Source organism: Centropristis striata, chromosome 22, assembly GCF_030273125.1.
Source record: "Centropristis striata isolate RG_2023a ecotype Rhode Island chromosome 22, C.striata_1.0, whole genome shotgun sequence".
In the NCBI taxonomy this organism is placed as follows: domain Eukaryota; kingdom Metazoa; phylum Chordata; class Actinopteri; order Perciformes; family Serranidae; genus Centropristis; species Centropristis striata.
This window is the reverse complement of record NC_081538.1, coordinates 23,035,459-23,056,971: the sequence shown is the minus strand read 5'-3', so window position 1 is coordinate 23,056,971 and position 21,513 is coordinate 23,035,459. Positions and strand designations below refer to the sequence as shown.

Sequence of the window (21,513 nt, the reverse complement as noted above, 5' to 3'; positions counted from 1 at the left end):
CTATGTTGGGTTTAGAGGTGTTTCATAACGTCAAGCCTAATTTATCTATATTAAACACTATAACCTTCGAGGTAGAAGCATTTAGGCAGTATATGATTTATTTTTTTATATTTTTTAGAATTATGACATAACTAATTATTTTTTTATGTTGTTATTGCATTAATTGCTTTCTGAAAAGCCTCACATTGATTTAAAAAAAAAATATATATTCTTTTTATATTTATTTACTAGACATAAAATTCTAAGTGTAAGGCCATAGTTGAGATACTTACTATCACTGTGAAAGCCACCATTGCCTGTTGAAATCAATATCAGTCACAAAAGAGGAGATTTAGATAGAAAAACTGTTGGCAAATTGCCCAATATTATCATAATCCCCAGACTTTGTTTGAGGAGGACAGACAGTTGTGTGGTGTGTGCATGTCAACATCAGGAAAATCTACCCTAATCTTTCTCGCAGCCAGTGCAAATTGTAAATACAACCTCGTTTAGCACTAAGTTATTAATTCATGCATCTCTGTCCAGCATGGACTAGGTCACGTGATGCAGCAGGCCACCTTATGTAACACACATCTCTGCTGGAACTGGAGCAGAAAACCACACAAACCAATGACGGGACTCCCTCCGCCCACTCCCCGAGAGCTCATCACCTTTTAAAAATAAGATTGCCTATATGCATGTGCAGAAAGCACAATCAGAAGAGTCATTTAACTTCCTAAGCGGTGGCTGGTTACATTTTCATTAGGCGCTAATTAGTAATCAATATATGATTTTCCTAGAGAGTGGTTTGTTATAGCTCTGGTAATTGCTTCTTATAATATGCCGAAATGCAAATGGAATAGGATCAGTTGTGAAGTTGTGGGCTGAGGCTGAGTACGGCAACAATGGAGGCCTTTGTTTACCGAGCATTGATAATGAATGTAGTGTGGCGCTGGGAAATTACAGTCCTCATTTTGGCATTTCCTATGGACATTAAGTCCCAATTAAAAGGGGAAATTGAGCACCCTGAAATGAAAAGGATTGACTGACATTGATTATATGCACAATATAATGCCAAAAGTTGAACCAATTTAATATCCCACCTTGAAATTAGCATCCAAATATATGAGTCATGATAATCAAAACAGTTTTGCATACTAATCCCAGAAGATAGAGCTATTCATGTTTATGCATGTACATGCAAGCTGTTGATTAATTTCCTTCACATATAGAATCAATTGAACACTACAATTAAATCTTATCTAAAGCTGATTAGACTATGTTGCATTTTCTTCTTTCATCTGTTTTCTTCACATCTCACAAATTATCTAACTAACCCAGATAGATCTAGCCTAGCTCCTTTGTGAATTTAACACTGAACTGCTCTTAATATATTCACTTTAAACATACATCTGCATAAGAATGCTGATATCTGTAGGCAATAGGACATGATTTTGGTATTGGCAGCGTTCTGGTTTACCTTCGTAGTCCGTTTGTGGTCTGAGCAGTATTGACCAATCATCATGTTTAAGCAGGTTTTGGCTGCATGCAGGTAAACAGTCTGTGTAGAGAGTTGATGAGGCAGAATTCATTGGTTAAAATGCAATCTCTCAATCTTTTGGCTGTCTTTTGATGATTTTTTTTTTAGCTTTTTAGCAGCTTCTTTAACTTTAAAAGGGTGAGACAAAATGTCATCCTGATCCAAAACAATGTCAACTTGGACTGTAAAAAATGGGGGAAAAAGTAGTCTTCTACCAGATAACCTCTGTCTGTCCAGTTGTCCTCTGGCTGTTTGATATTGGTCAATGCCTACAGAGGCTAAAGCCCTTTACATACTCCACAAGAACAGGATTATTTGTTCTTGTCCTCGAGGTGGCAAGAACACAAAAAAAAAATCTTTCTGGCCAGGACATTTCATACTTCACAAGAAACTCCACTGCAGAAGCTTTCATAAGAGCACACATCAAATTCAAATTCAACATTCAAATGTCTGACCAATCACACAATAGTTAATGGACACCGCACAAGAACAACGTTCTGCCCAGATGATGTGTCAAGAACAGAGAAATGAGTTCTCTCTCCCAGACCTGCATAAACAAAATGATGTCTTGCAGCCCTGGGAGAGAGAACAAATTTCTCTGTTCTTGTGGAGTATGTATTTGCCTTTAATCGTCATCAGACCAATAGCTGATGGCTTTGGGCTTTGGTGTTTGCTCTTAAGCTCTCCTTTAACATGTTGTGTCTTATATTTAAAGTAATCCATCTACCAACAGGAAATGAGATACCGTGTTCAAACAAAGAGTTAACTTTTTTTTTTTTTTCAACCAAAGTTATACAAACTCATTGAGTACACCCAGTATCTTAAAAGTTGCCAGCTTTGCACTTGCTTTGGCTATGCTACTGACATTACAGAGCTATCAAGACTTCTTCAGAGCCCAGAGAAAACTTTTCTTCACTAACATAACATAACGTACATACATTTATTTATTTTTTACTAACAGACCATGTCCAAGGCTATTTAGACCCTAATCCAAACCATGATCGACTTAGATTGACCTACATAAGAAGAACACAAACACCAGCAGCAGCCATTCACATAGTGAATTGTCAAAATGTTTGTTTCACTCAACAGGTTATTTCAGAGTTCCTCTTCACCAAATACACTCTTGCTCTGCGGGCACCTGAAGGTCAAATTATCACTCATACCTCAAACCTCTTGTAGGTCTTTATAATGAAAAGCAGCTCAGATTTTTTTCTTGTCTGATTCCACACTGTCTCGTGATTCAGACCTGGCTTTCCGGGGGGTCGGGGAGTCTAGACAATAAGTGCTCCTTAACGATACTTTTCACCACTGAATAGGTAGCTGATTTGAACGTCGACAGAGGCTGCACTTAACTACGCTGGGTACTCATTTTCTCATTTTACCAGGTTTGATTAGCTATACTGTCATTGTTTTGTGAAGTCCTGAGTCACTTGTATTCAATGAGTTGCTGTGATTAGAATTTCCTGAAAAATATAATATCATAGGTCAAATTAGCATGTAATTTCTGCAAAAGCAGCAGGACACTCATTGTTCACGTTTCTTGCAACTTCTTTTGGTGATTGTTGGCTGTTAAAGAAAACTGAAAGGTCTAAGCTTTTTCTCATCCGTCTTTAAATCGGTTCTAATCATGACAGAGGAGTTCCTAATGCAACCCACACTTCTGTCTCCACACTGAGCCTCTCCGCCTCATCTGCAGCCCTCTGCTCCGTTAATTAAGGATAATGGACGTGAGCTGGGGAGGTAGTGTCCCTTCTGCCAGAACAAAAACAACTGATTAGGCCGAGCAAGCTGCGTCACAAGAGACGATGAAGGTTCAGTCCCCAATCAGACTGACTGGACTTACATCATAACTGCAGTGGATCATATACCACCTTTGTCTCAGAGTCTAGACTTTGTAGTCAGACTGGATGCTAAACTATCATATAGAGTCGGGTCTATGTCTGGTTTTGATTTATGACCACGAACTGGTTTGATTTTATGCCAATTAAAAGGTGGTCTTCATCAGTAACCCGTACTGATGGCTTCACAGTGCTTAATCGAACTTGTGTTCCTGTAGAGGTGGGAGATAAAAACGATACGGCATAGTATTCCGATATTTTGCTTGGCAATATTATATTGATTCATGGCCGCCAAGTATCAATAGAAGTCTTCCAACGGACCCAGCAGTATTTTCACCGTTTTTGTATTATTCCAGAGGCTGTAGCGGGCTCACTTTTAGGAATATACTTGAGATACTGGTATCATATGACACTAGAAGATATAAGGCAATCTATAGGCACATGTCAGTTGTTGAAATAACGCTGCAAAGTTACGAGAGTTCTGGCTTAATGCTAAAGACACTGGATACCAGGTATGTGACTCCATGGCAACGTTATTTCACAGACACAGCTATACAGAGCAGTGAAGCTTAAAGTTGAGGAAATTTGAAAAAATGCTGCAGTTGTTGCAGTCCATACATGTTTGATATCAGTTAAGTTCAGTTTGACCACTTTGTTGGTCAGTCTGTTTGACTCTCATTGTGGAGAAATGAAGTGAGATGAATAAACTGAGAATTTTCTCCTATTTGACAAAACAATTCTTGATATAATTTCATTGTTAAACAGTTAAATCGCAATATATTGAATCGCAATACTGACCAAATCCCAAAATGCTTAAAATCTCAATAATATCGTATCGTGACTCAAGTATCTGGAAACTTGATGTGTCATCAGCAGAGGCCCCACGATACGATTTTATCCTAAGCATAGGCAGCCAAACGTATATTCATGGCTGTCAAAGTATATCTGATGACCAATTTTGTCACTTTTCAAATACCTTTCTGTTGTCCGCCTGGAAGAATGACGCCATCCACAATCAATTAACTATCTCCCTCCACTCTTATTCTCTGGTTTTACGTCAAAAGACTTGGTGTAATATAACAACTTGATGAACATAATATGACTCTTTGTTTAAAACTTAGTCACACATTGTGCTTGTTTTCTAGAAAGTTCATGGGGTGACAAGATGAGCCATGGCAGAGTTGGTCTCAAAAATAACCAAAAACTGCAGCAATATGGCAACATTTTGGATAAAAAAAGGTCAGCTTGAGTTTTCTTCTGCTTTCTTGGGGTTGGTGGACGCGTCGCTACACTCCTATTCATGGACTCTTTCGGTCTCATTATGTTACATTCAGGAGCAGTTGCTGGGGTTTGGTCTGGTGTTTGCTTCATATCAAACCCATTTGAAACTCTCAGTCAGGCCAGTGGCTTGCAGGCTCACAAAATGTGTCCTTTTCTCACATTAAAACACATTCATAGAGACTATGCTAACTTTGATTGCATCCTATTAACCTATAACAGCGGCCACCCCCTACTCCATTATTTCAAAGCTCTATTCTTTTCAAAAGAACTAGATGTTTGACAAATCATGGTTGAAGCTTTCAGCGACCTTGGCCGTTTTTGTTCAGTTTGACGTGCTGTCCGCTGTGCTCTGCCTTCTTAATGAAACATGAAAGGTCAGAAAACGTTCAAAGAGCTTGACTCATGGAATACTGAATGCACCATTGTTACAGATCCTGCATGCACCCTGCTGGCTTCAATACAAATGGAGGTAGAAATGGGCTTGTCACTTGCAACTGCTGCTGGACTGGAAGACATACTGTAAAGACTTGATAATATAATTGCATCAAGGTGAGCCATTGCCTTTTTCACAGTTTCAATGTCCCTGCTGTGAAAACACCTCTCACATTGTATTTATTATCGTCCCACTCAGTCATATTTCCAGTCTTACACAAGCCTGTTTTGAAATCTGTATGTTTTATTGTAGTCATTAGGGCATTAAACACAAATAGGACTCAATATTTGCGGGGGTTATTTTCCAAAACATGACAGAATCCTTGGATTTATTCATTTCTATTAATGATTAAATAAAATCTGGGTAAAATACGTTACAAATACTTTCCAATGAAAACCAGGTTTCAAAAACATTATTTGCAGGTCTTCTTTCAAATATTCTTTGTTTTCATGGGTGAAAATGTGTAAAAACCTATGGTGACTGAAGTTGCATGCTACTTAAGATGATTCTTACAATCTTCATATGCAATGGTTAGTATGCTTTTTATTAATACTATGGAAAATGGTCAATGTCCACCGAGGTTTACTGTATTCTCCACAGCAGGACTGATTTGATTCTTCTGTCCTTTACTGCCAGGTGCATGTCAAACCATGCTCTCATCAAACAAACTTGATTAAAACAGTCTAATCTATGCAGTCTGTGTGTGTGCGTGTGTGTATGTGTGTGTGAGTGTGTGTGTGTGTGTGTGTGTGTGTGTGTGTGTGTGTGTGTGTGTGCGTGTGCGTGTGTGTGTGTTTGTGTCCTGATGTCCTGACGTACAAGAGGACCTTCGTTTATCCATTTAAATACTGACAGCGGGCCAAAAATAAGCATGTAGGGCAGTCAGGGCCACAGACAGCCACCTCGATGACAATACCCTTGTAGTTTGTAACTTGGAAAACATGTTGCTTTTCAGTTTGAAAGGCAGAAAAAACGTCTTATGCATTATGCATTATGCTCCAAACTTGTCAGCTGGTCTACTTTTGTAAGGAAAGAGGAACAGCATTTGCATCTTGTCACACAGTTTTACAAACAATTTAGCCTTTTTTAGAAAATGTCAGCATGATCTTTACTTTAACGACTGTTTTAGTTTCCTAGCCCTATCAACACAACCAAAACCATAGTTTATTTTCCATAACCATGATCCTTATATATCATAACATGCAGAAATGTAGAAAGTGACACTTTGATGTGTTGGAATTTGATGTAAAAAAAAGAAGAAGAAAGAAACAAAAGTAATTTCAAATACCGCAGTTCGTGTCTGGTGATAAAATTCAACCTTGAATATAATTAGTGTGTTTCGTAGATGACCCATGTAATTGTGATCCAGTGGGCGCCCTCTAGTAGCCGTATTATTGTGACAGGAGGAGAGTAAAGGAGGAAGTGAGGCAATACAGTATAGAAACCAAGTAACGCCGTTTAGGGTGGGTGGGATAGTTAATGGATGGGTCAAACAAACTAGCAAACAAACAAACTTATATTTAGTTGACTTTTATACGTATACGTATACGCCACCAACATAACCGCATCCATTAGTTACATATTAGGCGTTATTTTAACCAAAACTCCTAACATTTTTTACAAACCTTAACTAAGTAGGTTTGTTGCCTAAAGTTAGTGACAAGTTGTTATTGTGCTTAAACCTAACCAAGTAGTTCAATTTCAATATTAGAACAATGTCACATTTAAAACAGTGATTGTGCAACAGTTTTACAACATAACACAGAAGATTTTATACAAGCAATTGTGCATATGTTGTGCTTTTTAGGATACGTTGCAGTATTTGGTTAGCTTTTTTGTACTGTAATTTTGTGTTAAGTGGTATACATTTGCAAAAGGACTTAACATTTTGCTCTCCATTTCTGATTTTAAAGTTTTGCTACAGAAGTTCAGGCCAGAATGCAGAAGAGGAATGATTTAAGTGACCAGTAACTCCTTAAGAGTGCATACGGCAAGATCCAAGCCCATTCTTTTAATCAAAGTCCCTTCTGCATGACTGACCCTCACAGTGTATTGCACTTAACTTACTAATAAATTGTTCTACCTAAAAGACCATTCTGCTCATCTGAATAATGGTCATATCAATTGGCTGTAAGGTAATGACTGAAATCTTCCACTTGGCAGCTTCCTCACAGTCAAATTTGCCTCATTTGTGTGGTATGTGTGCAAGCACGTGCATGCACTAAAGGTGGAGGGGAAATAAATGTTGGCCCCGGACACAATGAGGTTTATTGTCTGGTGTGGAAACCAAATTTCATGGGAGCTCATTAGATGGGACACCTCAAAGGTTCTCAAAGAAAGAATTGGCGAGTAGGATGAGTGCAAAATTGGATTTTCTCAACTCTCTTAACTGTAAAATACCCCACACTCAATTTGAGACGAGTGAAGTGGATCTGGATTTGATCTATGTGGTTGAGATTAAATATATGCACCCACAGTAACAAGGGCAAACGTACCCTTTAAAGATTATTGGCTATTTTCTCCTGCCCAGTCTTGAAATGAAAAGAAAAACTAGGCATCATTGGGGAATATATTTAAATCAGGCCTCGTGTGTATGTGCTGGTGGGTTACTTGTGCTTATCATAAGGTCACAGTTGCCCATTTCAAACAGTAAAAACTGGATTTTCTACAATAACGCTTTAGTTGTCCAGTCTTGTATTTTCTTCTTATTTTCCCTCTTTTTAAGCTACTTTCACATCTGAGCCTATAAAATGGCAAATTGGCATTTCAATCAGCAATGAAATAGCTGTGATTGAGTGAAACGCCAGCAGTCATTATCTAAATGCAAACAGTAATGCAATATGCAATCAAATTAATTCCATAGTTTTAATAATTCCTCTTCTAAATTTTGACCTGATTGACCCTGCTTGGGCCAACTTTGTTGAATATTTTTTTTTATATTGTTTGTGTAGTTGTCATATTATATCAAGATGTTTTTTTTTCAGCAACTATAATGGAGTTTGAACACACAAATGTTCAGGCAATCTGAAACATCGCCAGTCAAATTTCAGGTTTTGGTATAATTTAAGAAATGGCTACCTTTTTCAAACTTGGAATTTCCACTGATATTCAGTACCATTATGGGAGAAAGTCATCAAAAGCAAAGCCAGACATTCCACTTCCTCCAACAACCAAGAAAAGACATGGTTGAAAAGACATGGTTAAGTGTGAGGTATGACTTTTGCTATTTCTTTTGCTTTTCTCTGTACCCCAAGTTCAACCTGTTGGAGTAAAGTGGAAACATCAAATAACCTGTTCCCCAGAGTTCCCAACCTATAATGGGAACTCTTGGGCACGGCATAGCCTTTTGTAGCCTACAAACATTGATAAAACTGTTTTTTCCCTTTATTCAACAAACCCACATAGTGTGCCATACCATCAGTCATTCAACATTTGACATCTGTTCTTTGTAAACTATTCAACATTTGGGAAAACCCATTTTTTGTATTGGCCCAGAAACTTCTGAACCTCTTGAGGCGATGCAATGTAATATTTACTTTACCACAGAAAGACATTTTAAATACTCCTCAAACTTGCAGAAACTGATTAAACACTTGTCTATGCTGTTTATATTTATGTTCAACAGAGCTGTATGTTGTTCAGGTGTTGGGTTTTTTCTCACACTGTCCTTAAAGCGATCTAATTGCCTCTGAGCAGAGGTCTAACTTTGGGTTCATACATCCCATCTCTCCGGCTCCATCAGTGGAGCTCTCTAATGAGTGTTGCTTAGCAACCTGTTAAAAACAGGGCTGGTAAAGTCAGCGTTGGCAAAAAGACTCCTGCTCAGCGAGATCTTTTTCCTTTTCTTCTCAACTTGCTATTCATGTGCCATCTGCATGCAGTAACAATGCCCGTTTTCACATTGACTTCAGAGCGCTTGTCTTGTTCTGCCAAGACATAATTACGTTGCATTCTTAATTAGCTACCATCTTGAAACTCAAATGCATTGTCTTTAATGCATTTGGAGAAATCATACTGGATGTGAAGCTGTTATTTATGTATTTGATTAATGGATCTTTCTCTCTCTCTTTCTCTCTCTCTCTCCCCCTCTCTCTCTCTCTCTCTCTCTCTTTCTCTCTATCTTAATAATAGACTAAAGACAGTCTGTATATGTTCATAAATGAATAGTACAGTATCACGCTAAACCCCCTTAACAGAATGGCTGAAATTGTAGTCTGTAACATCCCATTATCAAACATTCAAATACGAAGGAAACCCTCTTATCACAGGAAAAAAAAACTGATTTCCGCTGAGATCTGTTGAGGCGATTGAGCAAAATACGACTCAAATTAGCCTCAGTGGCAAAACGCTCCACATTCGCCGTGCACCTGTGGAAGCCAAATAATGCAATTTGATTGCATGATTATCCGGAGTGCAGACTCTGAGTGCTGTCATTCAGTTTGATTGTGTTACATGAGAGGATTGAGTCCTGATCAAACCTAAGCAGAGAGGAGGGAGAGATCAAAGAGTGTCTCATCCACTTTCTAGATTGGCTCATATTCTGTGAATCTATCAAATATCTTATCAGCTACCAGGGTTTTTTTTTTTTTAATCTCTATCTCACAGTCCAGAAGGCACAGAAGTGTTAAAGATGTCATAGTGTCTCATGAAAAAGTATGTTATGGATATAGGTTTAACCCTAAGAGTATGTCCTTACAGGGTGCCATTTCAGTGTTGTTGTTTTCTGCACTTTCTACACTATAATTATTATTATTTTTACATTTACACAAGTATGTCACCTCTATGGAATCAGCACAACTTTGGCCAGAATTGGGAACAACTCAAAAATATATTTTGTTCAGAATGACACAGTTATAATGCCATACATCATGAAAAAGAAGAAAATAAACTTGAAATTCTCTTTATTTTTTATTTAAATAACATGGAATTTATATATACACAACACTTTGCCCACAAGTGTCATCAATAATGAAAAATAAAATTGGGTCTCTACATGTTATACATATTAAACTATTTGCATTTTTTTTCAGCTCTGTGAAAACAGCCTGTAATTCTGTCCAATATGAAGTTATCAACCATCAATCATGGCTTTCTGGTTGCGCTGAGGAGCGCAGAATTTAATGCTTCGTTATAGTTACTTTTTCTCAGGGAAACATCCATAACCTAAAGTCCGCTGAAGGACTGTCAGAAAGTTCAAATTCTTGTGATAATGTCTGTTTTTACAGTTCCTTTCTAGGATAAACAGTGTATATTTGGCGTTCATTTAAAGGAAAACATCCTTTTCAGGGGGTTAAACAGCTTACGCAGGCTTTAAGATGCTCTGTTTCGAATCAAACAGGGTTTGATGGATGTTCGGCTCAAAGTGGGTCACCCTGACCGGGGAGGTGACCGGTGAGCCCGGCAGTATGCCGCACACGGTCATGGTTGTCTCCTCCAATAAACCATGTGAGGCTTCATGTTATGCAAAGTCTGCTTACCTTTCAACTCCCGCATTAAGAGGGGAGTCTCAGGTGCAACAATGGATGCAGGGATAATACTTTTCTGCAGATACAAGAGTCTGTGACGGAAGTCGAACGAACTGCGTAAAAGCAAAGGCTAAAGGCTTTATCATTCAAGGGCAAAGCACAGGAGAGGCAGGGCCTGCCAGTGCTGTGTCATCATCATGCAGGGAGACCATCTGAATGTTATTATGCTGTCTGATTTGAGTGCCAGCTTCAAGGGCGTTCCACTCTACCCAGACGGAAGTTTTCTGTCGACCCAAACAGCATTTCATTTATACGGGGGAAACATTTCACTTTATTTACTCTATCCTTAATAGGTTTACTTCATTTACTTAATGCTGAGTGCTCACATTTGCCCCTCTTCAGCAGGGCTCTAGCAATGTTTGTGTCTCCAAGGTAATCGCTATTTTATGGCTCCATCGGAAGAAAACGTCTAGGGTAAAAAGCGTGGTAAATCTGGCCCCTTGTTGCCAAATCAGAGACCCTCTTCAAGGAAACATGTGCTCCAGATTAGAATAAAAATGTTTTCAGAGGGTCAGATTCGATTGGAGGTTCCTGCAGCTTTAGAATTTTGTTTATCGACTGTGTTCCACCTACGCCCAGAGCAGCACGCTGACAAAAGCCTCTAGTGCTTTGAGGAGTAAACATATGTTTGCCAAAGAAACTTATCTCCATAATCAAAGTGACAAGTCTGTTTCATCAGCTTATATTTCTCTTTCGTGACAATCAAACCGAAGCCATGGATGCACCCCGCCGGATACGCCTGTTTTCATATATTGCTGTCACACATTGATATTCCATTTGCATGCATTCCGTTTTGATTGTTGCTCTTTTGCACATTCAGCCAAGTAAAAATGCAATTTATTGTTAAATGTCATGCAGTTTAAGTCCTATGACAAAGCGACATCTCAGGCAGGATAATTAGTAGGCGCAGCGTTTCTCCTTCTTTCCCCCTTTTTCAGCATCTGTAGCGTCGTGATTATCAAATGTTTTGATGTCGAGAGAGAAAGAAATGTTGACTGACAGGCCTGGCCAGACCGGAGCAACAGATCATACAGTAACTGACAGCAGGGACCCATCCTTTCTCCTTTTTGCATGGAAAAACAAAGCAAACAAAACATTTAATTATTCTTGCAGCCTCGATGGACGGATGGAAGCAGAGCAGAATGATGTACAGAAACAAGCCATTCTTATGTGGCCTTAAGCCTTAAGAAAATAATGATAAGGTTCTGTGACAAGTGGTTATTTATCTTGAAAATCCATGAAAAGGATATCCGAGTACAATGACCTTTTCCCCAATATGTCTTCAAGGGCTGTATTTGTCTTTCTGTGCATGCAGCAAAGAAAATAAATATCAGTGAAAAGCTTAAATGTATAAAAGCTTCATGGGGAGTTTGTCTTGTTAGTCATTCCCCCTGTGTTTCTGCAGAGACCTCCTGGGTGTGCTGGTTGTACATTCATTTTCACATCGCCTGGGAGGACGTCTTGTCTCTCTCTGCTGAAGTGGATTTTAAAAATATCTGTTTTTTAGTTAGATGCCAGTTCTGAGGTTCTGGCCCGGACGTGTGAGTACAAGCATCAGAGCCTACCTGCCTGCTTCGGCCAGATGGCGGACTGAATAGCGAAAAACATGCTCGACCTTCATTGACCACAGCTTGTTTATAATTGTGAAGTTTTCGGCTGTCCTTCTGTTGTTACTCAAGGCTGAAGTACATTTATTTTGATAGATTTCTCTCTCAGAGCCTGCTGTCAGTACTTTCAGATTGTTATTCAAATAGCGCAGAACATCCTTTTTTCCTTTTAGTAAAATAAACAAACAGGAACAGAATTACTTCTCTTCTTCTACTTCAGGCTGTAAACAACTGCAAAACATAAAATGCCATTTGATAAGTTTGTTTCCTAGAATATCATTATAATACTGACTAATTCACATGTACTGTAATCCTCCAATTAATCAAGACAGCTTCAAATTAAGACCAAATGAAAGTACAACCTTAACGCTGCAGTTGCTTATTAATGTGATGCCTTTATTTCAAATACTACCTTTGTCACAAGGTAATATTTTGCACTAAATATGTGGGACATTTCCCTCAAGTGCAAGAATAGCTTTGAATCATTCTATTTAAACTATAAAAGATAGGTTAAAAAAGCTTTGTTGTCAATTTCTTTCAGGTTGTTGTCTTCATTAGGATCAACATACAACATTTTACAATAAAGTTGCACATAATTGTAGATATTTTACCCTTTAAGACTGTGTTCCTTTATCCATACACCTTGCAAGTAGGCCAAGTTGTTCAAGAAACCCCTACTTTATCATTTGCTGTGTTTCCATTCAATTGTCGAGTTATTTTTCAGTGAACTTTTCAAAAACATTTTCATTAACTGGCTGTGAGAAAACAGTTTAGTTTCCTCAGAAGGTTTCACCATAGGATATAGATGTCTGTTGTCCACCAGTAAACTGAGTAGATAACATGTTCTCCAAACCTTAACGACAGAAGTGTTGGTGTGTCAGTACCACCCATGACGACACGTATGTATGTTACGCGGCCCGCGGTACAGCAGCGCATTCTAAAAATAGCACACACGTTATTATACATAAACGTACAGTTTGTTGTTGTAAAAAGGCTGCAGTTTCTGTGGATTTATATTATAAAACCACTGACCTTAGCTTTAGGCCAAAAGACTTTCTGGTAAGACAGCTTTAACAGTAAATAAATGTACATAAATGCCGGAAGTGAAGTAGTTACCAGGGTCACGTCACTACCACAAGTTACGTTCAAAAACGTGATTCATGTAACTTACATAAACAACGTAACTTAAGTTAAAAATTGTTTACTTTGTTTGTTCACACTGGACACAAACCCGCCATTTTAACTTCCCTTCGCCGTCAATCACTACTACGTCGGCAAGATTGAAGCGGACGCATTGCAGCGCATGATGAAATTTGTAAATATAGCTCTTATTTCCCTCCCTGTAAAGACGACCGATACTGACGTGTTTGAGGGGAGAACAGTCTGGAGTGACATCTTACCCAAGTAAGATACAAAACTGGTGCGAGTTCTTTAGGAATTTGGCTGAATTGGACAAGTTAGAAATGTTCTTTCATGTCAGCAAGTATTGACCGTGTTTCATTCTGCTTGGAGAGTTTTCCTAAACATTGAAAAGTCTTGAAAGGCATGGATGGATCCATCTAAAAATGCTATTTTATGTAATGTCCTAGCTGGTCTAATCTGACACTTAATGTGCTTTTGTGCATCAACTCTTTTTTGAGAAAGGCAAAACCCTCCGTTGAGCGTGCATAAAGACTTTTTTGCGCAGATTAGGAGGTTTTATTGAATTTTAGCTGATTCCTTTTACCTTTTGTTATAACAACTGGCGCCAGTCTATGTGCAAAACAAGCCATCAGTCCTGTATGATATATAAACAGCTCACAAACAGGGGGGATACCAGACGGTCTCATACGGCAGTCTCATTACAGCCCACAAAAATACAAGTGCCCTTGTGTAAAGGTTTGGCAGAGTAGAGGTGGATTCATCTTTTGGCTGTCTGCTGACAGCCTGGTTTGTGTCCTTCTGCCAAATTCTTTTTCGCCAAATTCAAGTGGGCCTCGGATGTCTGATGTAGAGGCTGCATGTCTGGTGTGAAGGAAGCAACCAGCGACATAAAAAAACAATAGAGGTGGCTCCATCCAGCCTTCAAACTCTGAAGAGAGTCTGACATGAGATTTACAGAATGATGGAGTTCCTTCCTTCCCAGGGGTAATATCTCCATACCGGATATTGGCTTTGTGTCTCCACCACTAAACACAAGGCCCACCATTGTTCCCTAAACATTGGTCCCCCCAGCTTCTTATTAAATAGATGTTGAGATCTAAACATCAATATGAGCCCAAGCTTAATATTGTGCTTTTCATGAGACTGTGCTTCCTATTTCATATGAGCTTTGCAGTGTTGGGTACACTGGAGAATATTGGATGTGTTGTCCAGAGGAGCAAGATAAATGGACAGTGGGACGGTCAGTTGTTTATCTCAGTTGCAGATATTTGAATCTAAGAAGATTTATAGTCCGACTAAAATGCCAAGATGCATTAGTGCCATTAGTGTGTTTGTAATGTTTGTAAAATAGATAAAACACAAGATGTTTTCTTTTTTTAATGCATTCATTTGCGGATTAATGCATTTCTTTTGAAGTGACATTTTAGTGTAGTTTAGTACTTCATTTAATAGACAGGAATGCATATCAATAACATTTCAAAAACGTATGCCAGTTAGCCAGAAAGGCTAATTTTCATCCTTAGTCCCTGGGTAGACAATGTAGGACAGACACGAAGAATAAAATAATTTACACAAATAAAACCAATGAAAATATGCAAATACAAACAAGGACAATAAAGACAGCTCCTACAAACACAAAATCAGCAGTAGCAATACAGAACAATCAACATTAGGCATTACAAGACAATGTAATGCAAAAGTTATAGTGGACCCATTTAGGTGGAATAACTTAAATCTAACTTCCAACCACATATGGTACCTCTGCTCTAGACTAGAAGCACAAGTATCAGCAGTTAATATAATTGGCCTCTTTGACACAGTCATTTTTATCCCATTTTTGAGGCCACTTAGGCTGCTTGTTAGATTTAAGATTTGACTCTTGTCTATTTAATTCAATCCAACTTTCTGCATTGAAATGTGACATGCAGTACTCGCAAGATCAAAAGGCAAGGGAATGTTGCAGGGAAGTTCGTTTTAACTGCTTTAACTGAAAAAAAAAATCAGTGAATTGAAAACAAAAAGGAAATTGGCTAAAGTATTTTAAGACCATTTTTATTTGGTTGAAATTAAGACTTGTTGTCATATTTTATAAGAAACATTTGTGGAAAAGTTTGTGTATCAATAAAATTAGAATGAATCATGATGTACATAAAGCATGTGACTTAAACATCCAGTAAAGCTTCGGTTCCATTAAAGAGACAAAGGATGACGGCACACCAAAACATCAGATCCGTTTGGATCGAGGAAGAAACTAACAAACTATTACATAAGTCACACATAAATTATATACATTTCCATCATGTTTTCTACATCTGTTTCGTGTGATCTTAATTACAATATCTCATTGTGCTGTTTCCTTATAATGCTTGAATGGCACCCAGCTGGATAATTGGCGCCACCAGAAAAATTTGACCAGATTATCTTGATGTGCCCAAATTCTATTATTCCTACAACAATGAAGCATGCATTGATTTACAGTTTTATTTTGCAGATTGTCTTGAAATTCGCTTAGCACTAAAGTTGGGTGGAAACTTGACTATAGTCAATCCAGTTATTTCTGTCACCATATTGTACTTCAACTGATCTACACTCTCAGCAGCCTTAAAGCACTATCACATAACATCAATACATTACATACATATTATATATTTGTAGTTACATGCAAAAAGGTATTTTAACATGATCCACACATCTGTAGTAGTTAACTGTTGAAAGAACATAACATGGCCTGAAAGGACCTCGGTAAGCACACAACCTGGAGACGGTGTCCCTGTATTCGGGGATGGCCGCTCTGCAGCTGATGAGACTGATGGCTTCGGCCCACAGACGAGCAATGAAACGTTGTCGATAATCATGTTTGAGCTCACCTTCAGCGGGCTCCCAGGATGAGTGTTTGCTGGGGATATTACTGTGGAGGCAGGAGAGCATAAGATGGCTCCTTTGAATATGAGAGCACAGAATGAAAGACAGGCTAGGTTGTGATGGTGCAATAGCTATGAAAGCTCTGAAATAGGGTAAAACACACAGATGAGGATTTTTTTGGAGCATTTCCTCCTCAGGATTAGGATAATGAAGGACAGAAATCCATCCCCATACCAAATGCATTTCAACTTCAATTATAGTGTTGTTACTCACTATGAGTTCAGAGACACAGCTGATTGTTTTTTTTAATGTATAAAGGCATTCAGACAACCTCAGAAACATTTCACATCACTTGAGGTGAGAACTTGATTTAATTGCCCTTGACTTCCATTTATTTAATTTTTTTTGTCTTCGACCAGTTTTTAAAATTAGACCTTGTCTGCATAAATATAGGTATTTTTGAAAACAGGGTTTTGCTTCATTTAGTCTCACAAACAATCTCATCCACAGTTGAAGTGCTGTTAAGAGCATTGCAAACCAACAGGCGGCAATATAACCCTAACCCTAAAGCCATGTTGACCAATCACACAGAGAAGAAGAACATGTTAGCCAATCGGAAGCCTGAAAAAAAGACCAGAAGGCTCCCTGACCTCTGTAGCCCATTCTGACATCTCTATTCTTCAGTGTAATGGAAGAGTAACTATAAAGTAATGTGCAAACATTCGGGGGTTGTCATGGTTTCAGATTTTCAAAATCAAAAGCAAGATCTGTGAAATTGAACATTTGACCAGATGACCTTAGTGTGGCACATTCCAGCAAAACATTTTTTTTTATCACATTTGATATCATGTAGCCTGTCTTCAGTCTTCAGTGCTGATAAAATATTTAAATTGAAAATTATATCAATTTCAGTCCTTAAAATCAAGTCTAATCAAATCAAGAATTGGGTTTTTACTTGTGCACCCCAAGTAAACATGTAAAAATTCCAACAAAAAAATTAAAATAGCAAGATTTGGCCATGATATTTGTGACACCCTCACAAAGGATTTAACAGCTCACATGTTCACGTCACTAGCCAAGCACTTTCCCTGTCCAATATGTCCAAAAAATAAGACCTTGCTGCATAGTTCTCTCTCTCTCTACTAGGCATGACTTCTATAAACTATAACAAAAATATATCAAAGTACAGCGATGAACACTGCTGTGGTTGGTTTCAGGGCATTGTATCCCTGCATGTGACTGCAATGACATCCTATGGTGAAGTTTAGCTGTGGGGCCCTTAGTCCCCCATCACTCATGGTAAAGGCTCCATTCTTGACCCCTCCATTTTAAAAATAGACTTGTCTTTAGGCCCTCTTCACCCAGCTTATTGGGTGCCAATGACTGCCACCGAGGCTGACTGGTATCCCCAGGCATTTGAAGCCTATTTTAGGAGCATATATCCCAGTGGGCGGACGGTGAGGTGTTGTGCTTTTGAAACCCACATGACTGTTGCACATTCATGAAACACCTTATCAGTTAAAGCACAGAGTTGGCTTTCAAAGACCTCCTGCTGTCTCCTGGTAAATATCAGCCTCTAATTAGTGGCTGTTTATATCTTTCAAGGCATCATTTTTTTGGAGGATGGCAGATAAATCAGCACCAGAGCTGGCCAGCTATCTGCAATCAATGGACAAAACTTCCACTTTCCCATCTCTCTCTCCATCTGTATGCTATCCAGAGAAAAACTGACTGGTGAATATTCGAAAATGCTGCTTTCATCCACATGTTGGTAGGAAACTTGGTGTTTTTAGTTTACTTAATTGTGACTTGTACATGTAATCAAAAGGAACTTGAAAACTTTTTGGTTGAAGTTTGCCTCATTACATCACAGCTCCCAGTCTTGCTAGTGGCATGGAAATTTTACACCCCCTGACATGGTGTGATATTGGTCACCCCACTTGTCTAATTTAGTAGGGCAACACCTCCCTTCTCTGACGGACCCTTGGTTCCTTATATCCGGTAATATTCCCAGATTTCTCTTTTGACAGCAGTATACTTGAGGGCCAATTAAGGAACACCATGAAGCCAATATAAAGTGTATTTTTGGCCCTGTTTGTAGTTGGACATGTTAAGATTTGTGACCTTTCTTCAAGATCGAGTTAAATCCAGATAACCAAGTGGTTGTGGAAAAATTAAAGCAAAAATATAACGTCTTATTTCAAGTTTTCCACTCGTTTGACATGTTTCAAACATTGGTTAAAAAACAGCTGTTGTATTAACCATCTTATTGCATCACATGGTTGAACTGACAAAGTCTAAATAGTTGTCATGACTTTCTTCTGACTCATATATGTTGTCTGTCCTATGAACCCATTACAGCGGCCCAACATATGTTGTTTCTGTATTGATGCTTAATGGTGTGCCATCTGCTGCCTGCAAATGAGACCACCTATTCATGTCACCAATTATTGTAAGACTTATTAACATTTTAAAATGGAGGACTGAGGTTGGGTTGAAGCCAATTTTCTCATAATAGAAACCTAACTGGTTGAAACTCAAACTAACTGATTGTGAGCTTCATTATTTCTGCCCAATTTCACACCAACTGTGCTCCTAAGATACTGTAGGGCAAAAAGAGAATGTTTTGTGAAGCATTTGTTTGGAAGAATGGATTTTGGAAAGTGAAATAGTGCATGATGAAAGAAGAGGCAAGGTAATTTAGGAGCATTTACAGTGTCCCATCTGTCTATTATGAGTGAGATTATGCTCGTATATTCTTTATTGAAGAAATCGCCTCTGCTTGAAAATCATAATTCTTCTCTCCTACTACCACTACTCAGCACTCCTTTTGAGAAAGAAATGATTTAGATATAAATGAATAGAAAGTTTGGTTTTATCAACTTAATTCACAAGCTTTTTCGTGCTAAATGTACATTATGTTTGAGTATAAAAGTGGAAGTAACCACCATGACATCACCCATTGGTTTGTGGACTACAGTTTTAAAGCCTCGAGTTTGGCATTTTTGCTGTCACCATCTTGTTTTTTTGGAGCCAGAAGTGACTATATATGGACATGGGAAGAAGGACGCAAAATTATGAGCTATAACTGTCTAGTTTGATTTGCAAGGTGCATCTGTAATTCAAAATGAAAAGTTGACTCCTTAGTGTTCATTTTTATTTAGTACAACCAAATGGGAAGGAAAGGGTAAAAGTTTAAATGTCAAAACATGTAGTGCACTGGGGTTGCGATTTCTCGATGACAAGATAGCCCCGCCCTAAAGCACACCCTGCTTTATCACCTGTTTTAAGCAAAATCGGACCCAAATTAACATCATACTATACTGAAGAAGACTGTAACTAGCGGTTGAGACCAAAAACTTGTTAGTAAAGCGTTTACTGAGATAATAAATCAAGTATGAAGTTGGATCATTTTCTCATAGAACTTCTTTTTACAACCAGTGGAGTCGCCCTCTGCTGGCCATTAGAAAGAATGCAGGTAGTGTAAAGAAGAGATTTCAAAATGAGGAGGACATAAAGGTTGCTATAGCAATACAGACGCAATTAAAAGGGTGACAAAGGATTTTTCTCTGTCCAACAAACATAATGGATTTCATAGTGATTAGTGTAATTACAGTAAACGGCCTTTAAATGACTATCCTGCCACCTCTCTGGAGTATCAGCCTACTTTTTTTCACTTAATAGTGGACATTTGGACACTTCAGTGGAACTGAAATGTCTTAATTAAAGCTCACTGGTTAACCACTGTTAAAGTCCTGCCTTCAGGCTCAAGTAATTGTTATTTAAAACTTCAGCTAATAATTTGAGGCTAATACTGGACATCTTTGTTATAAAAACCGCCACTGACCCATTTATTGTCTTCATGGACTCTTTTGACTCATTTCAGTACATTGTACCAAGAACTCTGTCTTGGATATATTGGTTGAATCTCTTGTGTTTTATGTGATGTTGTCTTTTCTCATTGGCATATTTCTTGGCGTCATTTATGATGTTTTTATGCTTATTAACACTGACACTATCTTTTTTTTTTCTCAGTGAGCTGCTGTTTGAAAAAGAAGACAATAAAGGAAGAAACCTGTTGACCTGAAGATACTGTAAGTGTCTGGTCGTTGGCACCTTCATTGAATCAATCTTATCACCTGTGTTTGTAATGGACCATATAATGTAGGCCATTTACAGCATGCTGCACAACCCCAAATTTCAATTTCCCCCCCAATTGTGTAATTTGTAAAAGCAGCCTAATTATATTTACAGAAAGGGACATCTTGCCCTCCTGCTACACCCTGACGCACACACACAATATCAATCAAATCAGTAAATCCAACAGGGAGTCAGGATGCCTGATGGCCTCTGGTCTCATTTGAGATGCAGACATTGTCCTGTTGCTTCCTTTAATGAGATCTGGAGGCGTGCAATCTAATATTCACCACTGAGGCTCCAACATGGCCCCCGAGCCTGTAGCCCAGAAGGCTGTGTGCTAATTCAATGGAGTGAAGTCAGCTGTGATCAGAAGGACTGGAGTGGCCATTCAGTCAAGAGGATGAGAGGCATTAGCTCTTTTCTATACATGATGTACTTATAGTCCACATTCGTGTTCAGTCTTTATTTAGTAGACTGGACTGGGTTTTGAGAGCCGTGGGCCTGAAGTTATCTTGCAAACCAACAAAGAAACACAAAGCCTGCATATAAATAGCGAACACCAGTGTTGCAGAGAGAACATTTTCACTCAGGTGTTACTTCTCCCAGAACACATTTGAGTGCTTTTCCTTTGGCTACATTGTGAGAAAAAATATCTTGATATTATACTCACAGTTAAATATACACACTTTTGAAACATGAAGGTCAGACTCTGCAGGTCTTCCGAAGACTTCAGAGTTGTTCTGAAAATAAAATAAGTTCTTGTCTTACACACAAAAAGGTAAATGTACTCGAAAGAAACACTAACTTAACACTGAAGTTAGTGTTGTAGGATGTGTTTCCAAATTGTTGCATGTCTGTGATTACGCTTTCTTAATCAGGGCTCAACAATTGTGTTTGCCAGACATTTGCAATCAATTCTTGCCACTTTTTAATATCTCAAAAATGTGGCAGCAAACAGCAAAATTTGCACCCCATATAAAAAAAAAACATTTTTTATATATATATTTGTTGCATTTGTGATATTTAAATGAATGCTGTTACAGTCAAAACCGGAACCAGTCAATGCTGTGTTCACTCGTGTGCAAAGGCTGAATCTGTTTAGAAGCCAAATTAACTGTTTGACTGTGAGGTGAAAAGTTGGATGAACCCATCAACATCACAA

General features: G+C 38.4%; 1 protein-coding gene across 2 annotated transcripts in view; it reads left to right on the top strand.

Annotated features, from left to right (window-relative positions):
• The window catches only part of syt1a (synaptotagmin Ia), a 228,361-nt gene that overhangs the window by 36,323 nt on the left and 170,525 nt on the right, over positions 1-21,513 (top strand). For both annotated transcript variants that reach the window (XM_059326244.1, XM_059326242.1), the window contains exon 2: positions 20,247-20,305. The gene's annotated coding sequence lies outside the window, so the exon portion shown is untranslated. The remainder of the gene's footprint in view (positions 1-20,246; positions 20,306-21,513) is intronic.